Below are 19254 nucleotides of genomic sequence, written 5' to 3' on the forward strand. Positions count from 1 at the left end.
TATACGTGACCTAGAATATCTGATTTCATGTTATATAGCAATTATATTCGCGTAGGCGTGTATAATACAATTTAAGAATGCATTTTATATTTTTATATACGCAAGTACCGTGTCGAAGCTTTCCGGGAAATAAATCCGTGGAAGCCGAGGCTGCCCGCCGGGGGAGAGCCCAGCCGGCCCTGCCTGCCTGCCCCCGGGCCGGGGTCTGCTCTCTGCACCCCCCGTGCCTCCCCCCGCTGCCGGGCAGGGCAACGGTGCCGGTACTGCAGGGATATACGCTGTTACTGCAGCGGGCCATTAATAATGTATATACTGTATTTTATATATATATATATACACACACTATATTATATAATAGGAATGTATACCAATAGTGCAGTATACTATTCATAGTATATATACTATATTTCATATACATACACATTCTGTTATAGAATAGGAATATATACTATTTCTGCAGTATACTATTCATAGTATATCTACTATATTATCTATATACACTATATTATATAATAGGAATATATATACTCTTACTGCAGTATATTACTGCATATATATATATATATATGCAAATAATATATATTACTGCAGTGATAGATGCCCTAACAGTAATCAGTAGATAATGGGAACAGTAGATAAGACGGAAAGATCATGGGTATGAGATAGCTGCAAGCTGATACAACACAGGAGAAGGGGTTGTGTTTCTCTCATTCCTGCAGTTTTTTAATTAATTTCAGTTCAGATTTTAACAGCAAGCCCTTGGGTTTGGGATGGCGAAGTGGGCAAAAAATCAGAGCGTTGTGATGATGGTGTCAGGCTGAATGAGCGGGTATGCGGGGGTGGATGCAGACACGGGCATGCGAGGGTGACCCCGGCGTGAAGTTCCCTTCACACGGTGTCCTCCAGGCTTCTCCACCCCCTCAGCATCTCTTCTCCCAACGCTTCTCCCTCTCTGTACCTCCTGCCCAGGACTAACACCAGGATGGAGCTTGCGGTGCTGCTGTGCCCACATCGTGCAACACGCACCACATCGCCTGGGCCGGCTGGCACGGAGAGCCAACGCTGCTTCTGGTTGCTCCGGTCACTTTTATGCTACAGTATCTTTGCATACCTTTGTGAGAACTGAAAAAAATCATTTAAAGAAAATAAAGTAAAAGTAAAAATTAGAGATAGCTTTTCAGCGCAAATCTTGAATTGTTTTTGACTTGCTATATGCCTCAAAACTAGGCTTCCAAAAATCCTTACTATGTATATTACAAAAGACTCAAACTACATTTAATACCAACTTAGAAAAAAAGACAAACCTAGATTGTCCAGAAGAGTAGCTAATCACCAGAATCAGAATTTAAGCGCAAATCAGTAACCTCAAGTACAAAACAGTAGCCTTTTCTTTAAACAAGGTTTGTATCTGTGCTCTTCACATTGACTGACTAATTGTGAATTCAAAAAGAAAAGAAAAAAAAAAAGACAAGTACAGATTCATTCCCCCCTTCTGCATATCAAAAAGTACCCAGAAACCCCCTTAAACAAAAAGGTGGTATCCGAGAGGGTGAGAACAACTCATTCGTGTCCCGATACAACCAGGTGAGTTGTCTAACCACAGAAAGTACCTCCTCTTGCTAAGCAAGCTGGTTTCTTTCCCACACAAGTGTATTTTTAGCCTGCTTTTTTTTTTTTCTGTACATCTAACACATTTAAACATAGGCTTTTTAATTAATGTTCCTCTTACCTTAATTAAAATAGATTAATTAGAAGTTATTTTGAAATCATTTTTGATAAATGTGTGAATTTAAGGCTTCCATCTAAGGCACAGACCGCATAAAAATGACAGAAATACAGCATCACTTTCAGCAGAAATGCAAGTATAATGGTTCAACATCCCCAAGATGAGCAGGTACAAATTTCAGCTAAGCTCTCATCAATTAGCAGCTAGCACTGCTAGGTCAGAACTGCCGATAAGAATAAAACTTCCTTTGAGAATACCTCTTTCCTCTCCATAAAATGCTAATAAGATTAACGTTGCTTATATACTGAGTGTTTCCTGCTTGCTGATTTGGATCTTGATTAAAATGTAATTACCCTGTCCACCACCTCACTCCAGCTCCCTGCTCCCTCTGCCTTTGGAGCTGACAAACTTTCTTTGTAGCCCTCGTCTTCCTGTTTCTGTTGGCTGCATCGGGAACACAGCAAGGATGGGGAGAGGAACCGTCAGTAGCTTTGCAGGTAGCCTGGCAGCAGCTGCTGTTTCTCTCTCTGCTTGGAAGAACACCAGCAAAGGTTTCACACAACCCAAGCCATGCCTATGTCCCATCGCACAAGGTGAAGGTGCATCAGGTAAGGGGTGATATGCAGAAGACTTCAGCCAGTCACCAGCGTCCCTATTCCTTTGCTCTTGCTATCATTTTCCACCTTGTCATCCTCTTACCCTTATTCTGCACCTGTACTAGCCCCCAGTGCAGTGCGCCAGCATCGCCTGGCCTCCTGCTTCTCCAGTCATCCAGCTTCTACCTGCAGTGCCCCAGATGTTTTCCCAAGGAACATCAGTCCCTGCCCATCAGCAGGGGTTTCTCCCAGCTGCCAGCAACTGACACCCAGGAGCTGAAATTCCCAGCTGTCTGTCCCAGGGCAAGGACCTGAGCACCACCACGGAGCAGCTGAGCAGGCAGGACCTGGGGCAGATGATGCCAGGGATAAAGAGTCACCGGCAGTGACTGCTTACGCTCACTGGAATTGCTCCTCACTGATCAGCAGTTCACAGCAGCTCATTCTGGGTGGCAACATACATCTGGGGGAAAAAGCATCAAAGCCCATCAGGATGTAGCTGATGTTTGCAACAACTGATTTAAACCAACCGCCTAATCAAGAGAATATTGCCAATACACAGCAATTAACCTGCACCGTCAGCAAGAGGGGCTCGTCCCTGCATGTCAGCAGTCACTGCTCCCACTGAATCCTGCAGCCCCTGTACATGTACTCCACCTCCCAAGGTCCTCCATGCTCTTGACCTCAGTTATAGAACCACAATTAATCTCAAAATCTTTGCAGGGGAATAATCCCAATACCCCAAAGCCAGCCCACCACCTCTGAACTCCCCAGGCAATCAGCTCCCACTGGCTAAGAGGCACCAGCTCATTCCTGGTGGATGCTTTGACCTGCAGAGGTGAAAATGCACCAACGAGTTATTTATCCACACGTTCTGCTTGGCCAAAGAAAGTCTGTGGCGGGCAGTGTGTGCTCAGGGGGGCTGTGCTTTGCATAGGCCTGGTGTAAACGTTTTGTGGGACCAAGAGAGCCCAGGACTGGAAAGGACCTCAGAGGTCACAGGTCCTTGTTCTGCCAGGTAATAGCATCATACAACCCTATTTGTAAACTGCCTTAGCTCTATTTAAAAGAAAGTACAGGGGTTTTTTGCCTACACCACTCTGAAAGTTAGTTCCTTGCCTAGGATGATGAACTTTTCTCATAGTCAGCCTATATTTATCCACAGCTCATTCATACCAGGGCATTCCTGTGCCAGCATTGTCCTTTAGCTGAAATACTCTTTTCCTCTCTGACAGTATTTAGAGGCAGCAGTGGCATCCTTTCTCAGCTTTTGTTCTGCTAAACTAAACAAGCCCACAGCTCCCGTTCATTCACAAGTACCATCTCACAAATCTTCTGCACAACCCAGACTGGCAAATAAAACCAATCAATCACCCTCCCATCCATTCACCTACAGCCGCTGAGCAGCACGTGCATTTTCACGCCTGTACTTTTTAGTTGCCTTATCCCTGACGTTACATGCCTCCCTAAAATGGGATTAGTATCTTGTCTAACAGCTTGAGTATTTTGCAGATGTTTCCCTTTCCATTCATGTCACAGGCAACTACTTCGCTTCTGTGGTCCTGATGCGAAAAGGTGATATTATGTATGCATTCGGGGTTGGGTGTGGGTGGGTTTAAATGCGGTTTGCTTACTGGAAACCAAAGCGATCTACAGTGAGTGACTACCCAGCTGGATAGAGTCCAGAAACAGGTGCTCTGCAAAGCAAAGCCTGACCCACACCCCCCACACCCCCCCGTGCCACACTTTTTTTCTTTTCTATATTACTCAGGTAATACAGGACTATTTGCAGGTGGGGAAAACGACCCCTCAGAAGCAGCTTTGTTGCTCTATTTTTCTCAGCTTCCCATTCCTCACTTACATTTTCCTCTGTTTCAAGGACTTTGCTAAAAGCCAGGCTTGTTTTCTTAAGAGCTTCCCATTTCTGGTTCATGTTTTACAAGAGCAGCTGAAAACGTGTCAGCAGAGGATGCTAAGATCTGGAAACAGCGAGGGAAAACAAGAAGCTGCCCAAGACCCTCAGGGAAGAAATGCCGGACACATCATCCAGCCCAGCTAAGGCGGTCATTTGAGCAGGAAAGCTGACCCTCCAGGTTTACTGTTTTAAGACCTACGTTGACCATATTGCACTTTGCTGCCTTCTGTCATTTAGAAATGTTTTAACTAAAGCTTTTTCATCTTGTGAAAATGGCATGTACACACTTCTTCACAATGCTTGGTTTTAGACGGAGTAAAATAATGTTTGCTATGGCTCTCATAAAAATTGCTCTGCTCTGTTCCATTACTTCAAACAGACACATGACTACATAATTGACACTGTTTTTGGCTGAGATGGAGTTAATGTTCTTCATACGGGCTCTTTAGGAAGGACAGACAGGGGAGACAAGGAGGGGGTCTCACCCTCTGTGCCAATGACCAGCTGGAGTGCATGGAGCTCTGCCTGGGGACGGGTGAGGAGCTGGCCGAGAGCTTATGGGTCAGGATTAAAGGGAGGGCAGGGACAGGTGACATTATAGTGGAGGTCAGCTACAGGCCACCTGACCAGGAAGACCAAGCAGATTAGGCCCTCTATAGACAGATACGAGCAGCCTCACATTCAGAAGCCCTGGTCCTCATGGGGGACTTCAACCACCCCAGTATCTGTTGGTGTACAACACAGCGGGGCATAAGCAAACCAGGAGGTTCCTGGAATGCGTTGATGATAACTTCCTTCCCCAAGTGATGGAAGAGCCAACGAGGAGAAGTGCTGTGCTGGACCTTGTTCTCACCAGCAAGGAGGGGCTGGTGGGGAATGTGAAGCTCAAGGGCAGCCTTGGCTGCAGTGACCACAAAATGGTGGAGTTCAAGATCCTTAGGGCAGCAAGGAGGGTGCACAGCAGGCTCACTACCCTGGGCTTCAGGAGGGCAGACTTTGGCGTCTCCAGGGGTCTGCTTGATAGAGTATCAATGGGATAAAGCCCTGGAGGGAAGAGGGACCCAAGAAATCTGTTTAATACCCAAGGATCACCTCTTCCATGCTCAGCAGCTATGCGGACCAACAAAGGCAAAGTCAGGCAAGAACACCAGGAGGCCTGTGTGGGTGAACAAGGAACTCCTGGACAAACTCAAGCACAATAAGGGAGCCCACAGGGTGGAAGCAAGGACAGGTAGCCTGGGAGGAACACAGAGGAATTGTCTGAGCAGCCAGGGACCAGGTTAGGAAAGCTAAAGCTTTAGCTAAAGCTAAAGCCCTGATAGAATTAAATCTGGCCAGGGACGTCAAGGGCAACAAGAAAAGCTTCTCTGTTTGAGAAGTCGTGCCAGTCTGGTGAAGTTCGACTGACTGGAAAAGGGGAATCATAATCCCCATTTTTAAAAAGAGGGAAAAGGAAGACCTGAAGAAGTACAGGCCAGTCAGTCTCACCTCTTTGCCCAGCAAGATCATGAAGCAGATCCTCCTGGAAACTGCTAAAGCGCATGGAAAATAAGGAGGTGATTAATGACAGCCAGCATGGCTTCACTAGGGGCAAAATGTGCCTGACCAACTTGTTGTCCTTGTACAATGGGGTTACAGCATTGATGGATAAGGGAAGAGCAAGTGACATCATCTACCTGGATCTGTGCAAAGCATTTAACACTGTCCTGTATGACATCTTTGTCTCTAAACTGGAAAGACATGGATTTGACAGATGGACCACTTGGTGGATAAGGAATTGGCTGGATGGTTTCACTCAAAGAGTTCAGGTCAACAGCTCAATGTCCAAGTGGAGACCAGTGATGAGTGGCATTCCTGAGAAGGCAGCACTGGGGCCACTGCTGTTTAACACCTTTGTTGGTGACATGGGCTTGAGGGCACCCTCAGCAAGTTTACCAACAACACCAAGCTATGTGGTACGGTTGACGCGCTGGAGGGAGGAGATGCCATCCAGAGGGACTCTGCAGGCTTGAGAGGTGGGCCTGTGTGAACCTCATGAAGTTTAACAAGGGCAAGTGCAAGGTCCTGCACATTGGTTGTGGCAATCCCAAGCACAAATACAGGTAGGGCGGAGAATGGATTGAGAGGAGCCATAAGGAGAAGGACTTGGGGGTGTTGGTTGATGAGAAGCTCAACATGACCTGGCAATCTGTGTTTGTAGCCCAGAAAGCCAACCATATCCTGGGCTGCATCAAAAGGTCGATGGGGGTGATTTTCACCCTCTACTCCGCTCTCATGAGACCCCACCTGGAGTACATCATTCAGCTCTGGGGACCCCAGCATAAGAAGGACATAGACCTGTTGGAACAAGTCCAGAGGAGGACCACAAAGATGATCAGAGGGCTGGAGCACCTCTCCTATGAAGACAGGCTGAGAGTTGGAGTTGTTCAGCCTGGAGAAGAGAAGACTCTGGGAAGACCCTATAGCAGCCTGCCAGCTCCTAAAGGGGGCCTACAAGAAAGCTGGAGAGGGACTTTTTCCAAGGGCATATAGTGATAGGACAAGGGGTAATGGCTTTAACTGAAAGAAGATAGATTTAGATTAGATATGAGGAAGAAATTCTTCACTATGAGGGCAGTGAGGCAGTGGAACAGGTTGCCCGGAGAAGCTGTGGATGCCCCATCCCTGGCAGTGTTCAGGGCCAGGCTGGATGGGGCTTTGGGCAACCTGGTCTAGTGGAAGGCGTCCCTGCCCATGGCAGAGGGTGTGGAACTGGATGATCTTTAAGGTCCCTTCCAAACCAAACCATTCCATGATTCTATGACAATAGCTCCTATGGTGCTGTGTTTTGGATTTGTGACCAAAACAGTGATGATAACGCAGGGGTGTTTTAACTGTTCCTAAGCAGTGCTTACACAGCATGAAGGCCCTTTCTGCTTCCCACACTGCCCTGACAGTGAGCAGGCAGGGGGTGCACAAAAGGCTGGGAGGAGACACAGCTGGGACACCTGACCCTGACTGACCAGAGGGATATGATACACCGTATGATGTCACACTCATCAGTAAAAGCTGGCAAAAAGAAGAAGAGGAATCATTCAGAGTGATGACATTTGTCTTTCCGAGGAGCCATCACACCTCATAATGGAGCCCTGCTTTCCTGGAGATGGCTGCACGTCCACCTGCTGCTGGCAAGCAGTGAGTGAATTCCTTGGTTTGCTTTGCTTGTGCACACATCTTTTGCTTTACCTGTTAAACTGTCTTTACTTCAACCTGTGAGTTTTCTCACTTTTACCCTTCTGATTTTCTCCCCCATCCCACGGGGGAGGAGTGGGCAAGAAGCTGTGTGGGGCTCAGCTTCCCACGGGGGTTAAACCACAACACTTACCCAAACCAAGATACTTTTTCCAACTTTTCTCCTCTTTTCTTGTTTGTGGAAATCTTCTAAAACTACATGAGTTTTTCCCTTCCAACCAGACACACAGACTGCACTGAGAATCTTTGATTTAATGCTTGTTCATAGTAATTGGCAGGCACTCGGAGCCTGTGTACGGTGGAAGCTGTCAGAGCACAGCTGAGTTTGAGACGTCAGACAAAACCTGAAAAATCAGAGGAGCTTTCACTACACGTTGCATGGTGTGATAGTACACAAAATTAAGGGAAAAGCCAGTTTTACTGTAGGTTACCAAACTCACTGAGTCAGCATAGCACCGCTATTTGTGTTAGCCTTGATTTTGGTCCCCATGATTTATGGCAAACGCTAATTATTTTAGTGTGTCGTCTGTATCTCGACTGTATCAGCTTGCCGTGTAAATGTAGTTTCCTCATTTACATTCAACTGTTAACTCTACCTATAATGCACTAGAAAAAAACCCAAACAACTCATATGTATGACCCCCTGAGAGACTTTTAAAGCTCAGAATAGAGCAAGTTGTATTTTGACTGCTGTCCTTTGAATCCCAAACTATAACCCCTCAGGGGACGTAGCATTATGTAATTTTAGTGACAGCACAATTGTCATTCAGCTAGAAAGAAGGATATTTTGATCTCAATGGAAAAGTGATACGGCCATCTGTAAGCTTATAGCTCTTTTTCTTCGGTAATTTGTACCTCTCATGAAGGGTTAGGAGTGGAAATTACTACAAGCTGTTGAATAAAATGACATCATTTTGCCACCCACAAAACGTTATGAGTTTGACAGCCTAGAAAATGGCACAGCAGTAAGGAAAGAGCAATCCCATGGCAAGGGAGCGCTCTTCTTTCTGGAATGCTCCTTGTGTCAGCCAGCCACTGTCTCCGTGGGACTCGGACCACCGTGGCCACAAACCCCCATTTCAACAGTTGCTCTCTTCACTGGCTGCAGGAAAGGACAATATAATTGCTGGAAATGCTACTGGCTCCATGGTCCTCCGATTCTTACGGTTCAGTCAAATGAAACAGCATTTTGCTTTCAGGCAATTTGCTCTCAATTGTTAAGTCGCTACGCTGCAAAATTAATAAACAGGGAAATTCAGTTATGCAATTAGAAGTTGTTAGGAAGAATAGGATAATATAGATTGAAGATTTCATGGATCATAAAGAAAGAATTTCCTGTCTATTAATTCTGCAGCTGCTTTAATGTGTTCCTCTTAATGATGGAATACTGGAGGCTATTTTTTTCCATGGTTGAATTCTCTTCCATTACACTGTACACACCCTCTTAAGTAACCTGCAGCTGCTTTTATCTGCCAGTACGAATGCTGGTCCATTGTGATACTTGACACATTACAGAGCCCCTGTGATTTCTCCACATACTCTAAATAAAACCGACCTGAAGCTCAAGAAACAGGGCCTGCAGGCACAAGCAGAACTTTAAAATGTCCTGAGATATCCAGAAAGTGAATGAAGCCTACAAAAAAAGAAAGCAAAAAACACTTGCGTAGACAGAGTTACTCACTCTGTCTGGAGTTGCTGGCCAACTCCACATGCTGTACAGCAAGAAAACTGTTTTTAATTATTTTTTAATCAGCATTTTCTCCCTAATCTGCCCTGTACCCTTCTGGTGGCTCATAACCAGCACACTCGAATATCCACCCAAAGAAAAGCTGGACTCTGATGTTGCTTTTGCAAAGCCAGCTGCAATTTAGGGGACCAATAAGAGCAATTTTTTCCCCATCATTTTTCTCTTCTGAACTGTGACACCACCTCTCTTTTGAAAAGAAGACCCAACACTATGGCGAACTGTAATTCTAACTGACAGGGCTGCCATTACTTAATATTTTTTTTATACTTTCAGTACGTCACAATCTAATTTGGATGTTTTGGAGAGCTAATGAACTACTTTTCCCTGTAACAGCTGATGTCAAATGCAGTATTTATGGTTTCACAGAAGCAGAGAGGAATGTACGGAGATTCAAGAATAAAGCAAATAGCCAGCCTTCTAAATGGGAGTTATCTGATTAGGATTTAAACACAAATGCCTTCTTTATGTTCACTTCACTCCCTTCAAACTTGGCTCATCTGTCCCTACGATCTACAATTTTGCACTTCTGGTGCAAGGACTTCTTTCTTTCTAGCTCTCACCAAGCCAACAGCTTTTTTCTTTATATTTAGCTCTTCATCTTGCTGCTTTGCCTTAACCTTTATGCCCGTACCTCTCAGCATATCCCTTCTTTTGCTGTGGAAGCTTATTAATTGAGAAATTGCTATATTACACTATCTATTCTATGGATTATTAAATTAATTCTCTAGATATCATGTGGTAAATGAAAGAAATATAAAAAAAATAGTTAAATACTCATTGTGTTTCTTTCTAAATCAGGCTAACGTTCAACCCCCTTTGTATTTCGCGTACATGACAAATCCATCCAAGACACACAGAAAAATAACCTGCAGGTCGTGGTTCCCTTAGGCTCACAGAGGGCATAGGTCTTCAGACAGGACTTTACTACACGTCACCAGAAGAACAGCACAGCACTGGTAGGAAGACAGTTTGGAGACAGTTCAGGAAAATCATTTGTCAAATAGATAAGGTGGGAGCAGCAGGGTAAGACAAGAAGAAAGGTAAGCAGGCACGGTCTGCTGTAGGGCACAAGAATTTGTGTGAGGAAGAGAAGAAACATGAGAGGCAGAAAGGCATGAAGGCATGCACATGGTCTGGGGGAGCCAGGGTGCTTGTCCATACAGACAAAGGGAGAAGCAATCTAAAACAAGGACACCGGAGTCCAGCAATCCATGTGTGCCTGCTGCAGGACCTAGGCTGTATTGCAGAAGAGATGGTGCCTGGCCAGGTCTCTTGTTCTTCATCTGTCAGCCGACTGGTGGCCAAGCGTTCACCCACAAAATTTGAGAGCATGAGAGCAGCTTAATTGCTCTCATTTACTTAATTTAATTGTATTTTTTTTTGTAATTTTTTTAAAAAATAAGTAATTTAAATTACTTAACTGTAAATTACCCCGGCTAGGAGACCCCACCAGGGCTTTGCTGTGAGAGCTGGGGACAACAGGGCACACCGTGCTCTGCACCACGAGATGTTACACGCCAGAGAGCAACAGGTCTGCAGTGAGAGGACCTCTCAGAAGGGGCTGTCAACACTTACAGCTTTTTGTTGATAGCTATACTCGTGAATAAGGCAAAGATCATCAGAGTGGTAAATATTTTAGAGGATGCTAAGTCCTTGGTGAGCTGGACATTTTATCAAAGTCAAATATAAAGTCACGCACTTTAAAACGAGGGATCATGCCATAACCTAGAGAGTAAAGAATGATGTTCAGGAGGCCAGAGCTTCACCAGGTGCTCTGGAAGCATTTGACTATTTGGTGAGAAGGCCAAAGACAGAACATGGTGGGACATTTCCCTAGAAAACAAGGAGAGGGAAGCGAGAGCACCTGTAGACAAAGAAGACAGGAAAAGAAAGAGGAAATGGGAAATAATAATGTCAAAAAACCCAAGAAAAGACAAATCTTCAAACAAGATGAAATCATCAAGGAGACCAAAGCTAGCAGAGAAGCATGCCATCATCCCCTCAACACAGAGAGTTGCCTAGGAACTCTTTGGAAACGGGTATAACTGTATTTCTGAAGAGAGACAAAAAATGAGAGGACCGCAGATAACAGTGATTAAATATAACTAATTTGGGTAGACAACAATTTAGTCACATTAGCTTTTTCTGCCTCACCCTGAGTGACCTGTTTAATTCCTGTTTGTTGGAGAGAGACAACAAAATGTCATGCATCTTAAGCAATGTGTTCAACAAATTTATTACCACTGCCACTCACAACATAGGAACAAGGGCTGTAGTAGGATTTTTGGATGCCTGTAGCATAATTTCATCAGCTTTTCTGTCATTTTCCTGATGTGTCCAAATCATTCCCAAACAGAGGAGCAAACAGAGGCTTCTGGTTTAGGAGCAGTAACTGTGTCCTTCCCATTTCAGTTTGCTCTAAGCTGCTTTAGCTATCAGAGATTTTGGAATCATCGTTCTCAATAAGAAAAACTGCTCTTTTTGTAGACAGAATTTAATCTTATCTCATGAAACATGAGCGTGTTTCTACTGCTAGAAAAGTACTAGGTACCTATATTTCTGATCTAATCCTTGAGTAAATATGACCAAATCAGTGACTGTAGCTTTAGGCATTCAGCCAGGGAGAAATTAATTTTCCATGCTGATGTTCTCAATGAAAAGCTCATGTACCTTAAATGGTTTAACAAAACTAAACATACTAGTTTTTCTGTGAAGTCCCAGACTATGTGATAAAAAACAAACCCTTCCCTGATGGCAATCTTGCCAAGATATATAGACCGTATGTGTGCCTGCTACTAGAAAGTATGAAATCAAATATTTTGCCTTGGCATGAGCTTGAACACAATTTGTTAAAGCTGTGCATTTAGGAAATAAAAAAATCTTATAATTAGGTAGTTATAGTTCAGTATATTTTGAACAACTTATGTTTTATGGAAACTATCAAGCAACCAAACACACAAGGGCAGCAACTCTAGAATTGTATAGTTATCTTCTTTCCCTCTTCCCGGATGTATCTATGGCAATGAATTCTTCCTCAGGAGAGAGAACTATTCTGAAAATGAAGCAAAATCAGTTATATCTGGGCATAACGCTGGAGTTATCACTGAGGCATATAGACTCCAGCATGGGATCTGCAGGAAAACAGCAGCAGCTGGCAAAGAGGCTGGAGCAGCAGCAGTCACCAGCGGCTCAGGACATCATACCACAAATCTTTGAACAGTTTAATCTATTTTCTTCCTCCATCACATGTGGAAGAACATGTCATTTGATCACGGAACAGGGAGGTACCAAGGGTGGCCTGGGAACATTCAGCCAGTGGCATAACCTACCAAAATTCTTGTTTCTATCAAACTTAGTCTTAATTGAAAACCCTTCACCAGGGGCACTGTCAGTTCCTTGTGCTCTGTTGCAGGTCATAAGATTCCTCTTAAAGACAAGTCTGTCACCAGCAAACACCTTTCTGAAGCTTCATTCTCTACAAAACTTCCAGGTAAATAAAGTGCCTTTTATTTCTGCAGTGGGTTTGCATGGCAAGGTTTTGGTAGCAGAGGGGCTACAGGGATGGCTTCCTTGAGAAGATGCCAGAAGCTTCCCTCACGTCCAACTGAGCCCATGCCTGCCGGCTCCGAGATGCACCCACCGCTGGCCAAGGCTGAGCCCATCAGCGACAGTGGCAGCACCTCTGGGGTGACATATTTACGAAGGGTGAAAAAAATCTGTGTGTAGCCCCCATTGCCTGTCCCCCTGCACTGCTGGCAAGGAGGAGGTAGAGAAACTGGGAGTGAAGTTAAGCCTGGGGAGAAGGGAGTGGGGAAAATGTTTTAAGGTTTGGGGGTTTTTTCTCATTACCCTACTCTGGTCTGATTGGTAATAAACTAATTTCCCCGAGCAGAGTCTGCTCTGCCCGTGACAGTAACTGCAGAGGGATCTCCCTGTCCTTATCCCGACCCACGAGCCTTTGGTTACATTTTCTCTCCCCCGTGCAGCTGGGGAGGGCAGTGACAGAGCGGCTCCGGTGGGCACCTGGCATCCAGCCAGCGTCATCCCACCACAATTCCACATATTCTGCTATCATCTTCCTGCTCGAGAAGGGGAAGGGGGAGTATCTTACTCTGGTTTTAGGATATTAATTATTAAATTTTTTTATCCTCACACACTTGCTTACTGAACTTGTATTATTTATGCTGATCAATGATTTCATGTACTCAAACCCACCAGCTGGCTCAGGGTCTGGCTTTCTTTTACACTAAAGAGCTCTCAACCTCTGCAAACGACGGAAACTGAGCCGTAACTAGTTGCTTTTCATGTGTACAAAGCGCTACGTGAAGTTTGCGATGGCAAGCAGGTCATATCGCTAAATCAATAACGCAACGTAGGCATTTCACAGCTGTTGCTGCTGGCGGAGGGCACATGAGGCACTGCAAACCAGGCGTGTGTCTCACCCTCTAGAAAAAAAGGAAAGCACCTTTTCTCTTATACCAGCAAGATGCCCTGCAAAGTGGATATACCTTTTATCCAAATAACAATGTTATCTTCAAGAAACATAAAATTCTTTGGGAAGACTGACTCAACTTTGAAACGGTATCTCAGTTTTATGCTGCCCTCTGCAAACATCAGGACAGGAACAGGGAAGGGCCAAGAATGCTTTGGGTGGTAGGAGCAGGAGAGAGAGGAAACCCAGGGTTAAGATGCAGCACTTGTTCACGTTTAGTTACATTTAGTCAGTGTGATGCTTAGTTCAGATATAATGAATCTATTCTGCATGAATTTTTTCCCAGTTCTAGTGAACATTTGAAATAGCTCAAGCAAAGGGTAGAACTGGGTCTCCTTTTTAAAAAAATCTATATTTTATATAATCTATATATATTGATATATATTTATGATTTATTAAAATATATAAAAATTAAATAATTTTAAGAATATATTTAAAAATAAAACAACATTTTATTGTGTCGTGGGGGAAAGAACTGGGAAGAAGTAATAAACATCCACCATCCAGGCTGATTTTTAAGGAATATTTCCACTTAAAGATCTATGTGACAACCTTTCTTTGCTTGGAAGTATATCCCTGGTTCTAGGACCTGCAGAAGCTTTCAGCAAAACAGCAATCTCCGACTTTGAAATAACTACATTAAAATGAAAAGGCGTAAAACAATCAACAAAACCCTGGGTTTCCTCCATGTGTGAATGAGACGGATCCGATTGAAGGCTGCCTGAAATAACTTTTGGCTGTAACATCAGTGGGTTGGTGTAAGCGCCAGAAGAATGGAGAGATATTTCAGCCATACCTCTGGGGATGCACAAACCATCCATCCCGCATGTTTATGAGCTCTGGATCCTGTTTGATGCCCAGTAGATCCTCCTTGAGCGGGCACCACCTGTGACTAGGGCGCTTGTTTCATCCCCTGGGATGTGGTCCTGGCTACGGTTTCTTTCTCTGTTATCTCAAAGCGGAGGCAGTATAAGGTGCTCTAGATAAGACTGTGTACATAAAGCTTGTTTAGAAATGGAAGTTATTTTTTAATGGAAGATCCTGTTTTTAAAGTGGGTCTTTTATGGTCAGTATATGATGACAGGTGGCTGACTTGAGCCTCCAGCGCTCTGGGTGAACAGGCACAACCCTGCCTTGGTCATCATCCTCCAAAGCACCCAAACTGAAGCCTCCAGCGCTACCAGGTTTGGAGAGACACAATAAACTCAAAACATTTCTGATGAGTCGCTCTACAGTGACGTTTGTACTTTTGCTTCACTGAAAAGAAATTTATATTCAACCCACATGAGTGACGTGAGGATTAATTTTTGAACACTGGCAAATTACTTTGGAAAAAAGATATCATAAATAGTAAATATGTTCTACTGAGCACTCCAGTTAGCATACATAGGAGCAACTTCTAATATATGATTAACTTTTGCTTTATTTTTCCTTTAAGTTTGTTGGTTCTTGTTTCTCACAGCATACTCACCCAAACCACAGTGAGGTTACAGCCGTCATACAACTCTGCTCGGACATCCCTGCTGTGCTGGGGGAGATCAAAACATGGATTTAAAAAAAAAAATAATTATGAGAAATCATGCTGAAAAATAAGCTTTGTAATTTCTTTTATTCCTGTTAACATCTGTCATCAGAATGCCTGGCTTGGCTCCTCTGCTGATAAAATTAGATACCAGAAGAAGGAAGCGTAGTTCCTTGATACAGCTCCATGAGTCAATACACGTCATTGTCTTTATTACACTGAGTCACTCGTCAAGCCTCTGCGTGTTCAGCATCTGATGGTAAAAGGAGATTTACCATTTTGGGTACTCTAACCTAGCAATTACTACTGTTGGACTAAAATTACTGCAATTACTACTGATTGGAGCCCAATTCATAAATTTGAGATGCATATTCAGACTTCTACAGAGTTGGAGAGCACAGCAAAATCAAGGGCTTTGTGTCACTCCCATCTTTAGAGGTACCACATTGCCTGTAGCTGCTTATGTCTTCAGCGGTTTTCCAAAAGGAAAGCCCTTCCCAAAGCGGATTTACGTGTCACATTTCTCGTATTGACGTGCCTGGAGTCCCGCTGAAGCAAATGGATCTGGTCTTAGGGTATAAACTATTGATTTTACATGGCGATAAATGTTTATAACCATTCTTAGAAAGCACCTCTCTGATACACCTTAAGACATTGCTTTTCCAGTCACTGACCTTCAGCGAAATAGTAGGTAGAAAGGTCAGATGGAGGAATAAATTTCTAACTTTGTCAAAGAAACAGAGGAAAAGGAGAAAGGAATCAGTTCGCAAAATGTACTTGGTTTTGAAAAAGGCTGAGACAGAAAGCGCTCTCAGCGGACTGTGGAAGATGCTACCCACTGGCAGAGGAAGAAGAAAAATGTTGTTGTCTTGAATCAGAAACCAACAAAGAAATGGAAAAAACCCTCAAAGCCACAGCAATCTGCAGAGGAGTGGCTGATGGGCAGAGCCATCCTCCTGCGCCCCACGTATGTTCAGCACGTGGCAGAGACGTGATGTGCTCCACGACCAGAGCCCTACACGCTGTTACAAACCGTAGCATAAAGCAGAAAACAATAAAAATTACTGGTAAAACATGGATAGCTAGGATGAGTTAAGACTGCAAAGCCTCCAGATGGGACTTTTGAACTAATGGCCTGGAGGAAAGCACTCTAAAGTGGCAAAATTTGCAAATAACACAGAAGTCCTTAAACTAGTGAAGAGTAGAGAAGGTCCCATGGAACTTCAATCAGCTGGTTAATGAAAATTTTTCAGCAAGTGCATGTATTTAAATTAATGGAATATTTGTAATTATCAGCTACCTGATCTCATTTAATGAACTTCAGCTGAATACTTCTTCAGGTACATTGGCATATATACATCTTAATATGTAACAAACTATATAGATATATATAGAAAGACATTTAGAAACACAATTGTGTTAATATTCAAGAGAGCAAAGAAACAGCCACAAGAGATTATTTCCTTCAAGGATAAAACTAAACATTAAATAAAAATATTTCTTGCAATTATTCTTAATATTTAATAATTTTCCAAATATTAATTAATGAAAGCCACTTCAAGGGATGGAAAAATCATTCCCTCCCTTTATGCCCAGGGAAAGTGAGATGAAGGATAAGGCAGGTGTGTTGACCCTGGCTGACCGAGTAAAAGCTCTATCAGATGCTGAATTTTGCAGTGGTGTCCCAGAAGAACACCTGCAGAAAAATCAAAGCAGCATCTTCTCCCTTGCTCCTCACAGCCTTGATCCCTTCCATCCCACGAGGCAGCCCGGGAGGAGCACACACCCCTGACCTACCCACCACAGGCGTTTTGGAGAGGACCTCGTACATGTAGTGCTGGCACTGGGGATCTCACCCCTTCAGAGGAGACACGTGAGGTTTGAATCCCTCCTCCTCGTGTGTTCACGTATGAGGGAACCACAGCAACAGTATCAGAAATGCAACCACGACACTGGCCTCCTCACCATCTTACCAGGGCACTAGATTACACAGTTCTTGGAACATTACAGCAATGCAGAAAAATTATTCTTGTGCCGAGTCCTGCACAGTCAATGGCAATAACTAAACACCTTTTAATGCTCAAAGCAATATCCTTCCAATGCTGTGCCACTCACGGTTTATGAACAGGAGTCGTCCCTGAACCAAAGGCAAAGCTCTGTGAGATGAAGCCATATCCAAGCTGATGTTGCAGCAGCTGCCAGCCACCACCTTCTGAACCGTCCCTCCAGGTCAGGCTGCCATCCCACACATGGATTTCTTTTGCTGGGGCTTCCCTGGGCTGCCTCAAACTCTGGGAAACCTTCAGTGTCCTCTGCATCAAGAAAGAACATTTCTTTTTCATCCATATATTTAATTATTAGCAGGAAGGCATTGTCCACAGGCAACTCAGAATAGCAGTATATATATATAATACAGAAAAGTTAAGAGAACTTGTAGATCTCTAGATGTCCAATCTGTTTGGATCCATTAGGGAACAGATTCCGCTAAAACCTACAGAACTGGATGAAATTAGAGGAGACCTCCACTTGTAGCTGGAGGAAGGGTTATTTGCCTTTGTCACTTTCAAATGCTATTTTGAAGGACCATCAGGTGCCCTTTCTCAGGCAGTGCAGTGAACCTGGTCAGTGCTGGTTGCTCAGTCTCAGAAACGCCTACCAGGTGCGTTTGCCTGGGGTTTGTGGGTTAATGCACTGGGGAGGGGAGAAAAACCACAAACAGCTGCATCTGCCTGTGTAGAAAGGAAGTGAGAAGGCAGTTGTGTTACCCAACTTCTGGAGTCCCTTACTCCCTAAAAAAAAGAAAGGCTACTACCTGGCGTAGCTACCAGATAGGCACTTTGGGTGTGGTGGTAACTAATTTGTGTTGAGAAAGGGCTGGAAGAAAGATGAGCTGGCTGCTTAGAGTCCTCTTTGAGCCAACGTTAACTGCTGTACACGAAGAAACAACTCTAAAAGATGCTGCTGAGGGTCTAAGTGGAGGGTTCACTGATGGTATCCACCCAAAACTGAAATACCAGGGTGCTGTCAACGCCAGTGGTGGCAGGAAGAGTCCCTCGAGCTCTTTGAGATAGCTCTGCTATGAATACAGCACAGCGATCTGTGAGAGGGTAGAAAGTGCTATCGGCTGCCAAACGTATGCTGAGGGTATAGATGGAGAAACAATAAACTATGATCTGTCTGGTAATCATGACTGCAGTGGGAACAACGGACAGCCTTGGCCCCGCACCTCCAGATCTCCTCCACCCTGAAACACAACTTCTCTTGTGGGCTCCTTCCTACCGTCACTTGAGACTGACCCATGTTCCTTGGCCTTGCCAGGTTGGAATGTGAGCAAGAGCATTTTGGAGCTCCAAGCATGCTCCTACAGAGAGTCCTGCTGCACCTGAAGTGGTCATACACATTTATCTCTTTTTAGAAAGATGTTATGACAAAGCTGCCTTCTGGTCTCATGAGAAGGTGTTTAACTTCCTCACTCCCTACATTTCTCTTGGGAATCCAACATAGTTCCGTATCTATATTTTGTTACTATAAACCAAGAAATCTACAAAACTTTAAAGAATTAGATGACATCCATCCAGGATGGAGAAGTTCCAGCTTCCTCAAATCCTTGTAAAAAACTGAGAATCTCAATGAAAAGCAAAGCTGAATCTTAGGCAAGCTTGATATGACACCACAACAAGGAGGTTTAAGGAGATGTTAGATGGGAGGAAGGAGGCACAGTGAAAACTCAACAGACAAATTGATTTGATAGCACATCATTAAAATAAAAGCAGTTATTTTACATCAAATGCCAACCAAGGTGCAGCACTGCTAGCACTTATGTGGCTGAATGCTTAGAAACACAGGAGACAAGATTATGGGCTGACCCCCCCCCCTCCCCCATGCCTTAAGGGGAATTAATAGTAACGGGTTTTTGAAGCCATGGTAACATGTTGAGTCTGTGCTGACACTGGGGACAGAGAGACACTCAACCACCAGTTACCACCTGTAAGCAGAAAGTCACACTAATGCGAGCAGCTCCTGGC

At 44.1% G+C, this 19254-nt stretch overlaps 1 long non-coding RNA gene across 5 annotated transcripts; it reads right to left on the reverse strand.

Moving 5' to 3' along the window:
- Positions 1-461: 461 nt before the first annotated feature.
- On the reverse strand, positions 462-17983 carry LOC129735569 (uncharacterized). 5 transcript variants are annotated; one of them, XR_008731314.1, is made up of 5 exons: positions 17661-17983; positions 17345-17541; positions 15179-15235; positions 9024-9101; positions 5701-7812 (listed from the first exon to the last, which is right to left on the reverse strand). It is a non-coding gene; the product is annotated as an uncharacterized LOC129735569 (long non-coding RNA). The 5 variants fall into 5 exon arrangements; XR_008731316.1 differs by lacking the exons at positions 5701-7812; positions 9024-9101 and adding exons at positions 9135-12267; positions 14504-14696; XR_008731312.1 differs by lacking the exons at positions 5701-7812; positions 9024-9101 and adding an exon at positions 462-1122.
- Positions 17984-19254: the final 1271 nt, after the last annotated feature.

The sequence above is a fragment of the Falco cherrug genome, chromosome 3 (assembly GCF_023634085.1).
Source record: "Falco cherrug isolate bFalChe1 chromosome 3, bFalChe1.pri, whole genome shotgun sequence".
Classification (NCBI taxonomy): domain Eukaryota; kingdom Metazoa; phylum Chordata; class Aves; order Falconiformes; family Falconidae; genus Falco; species Falco cherrug.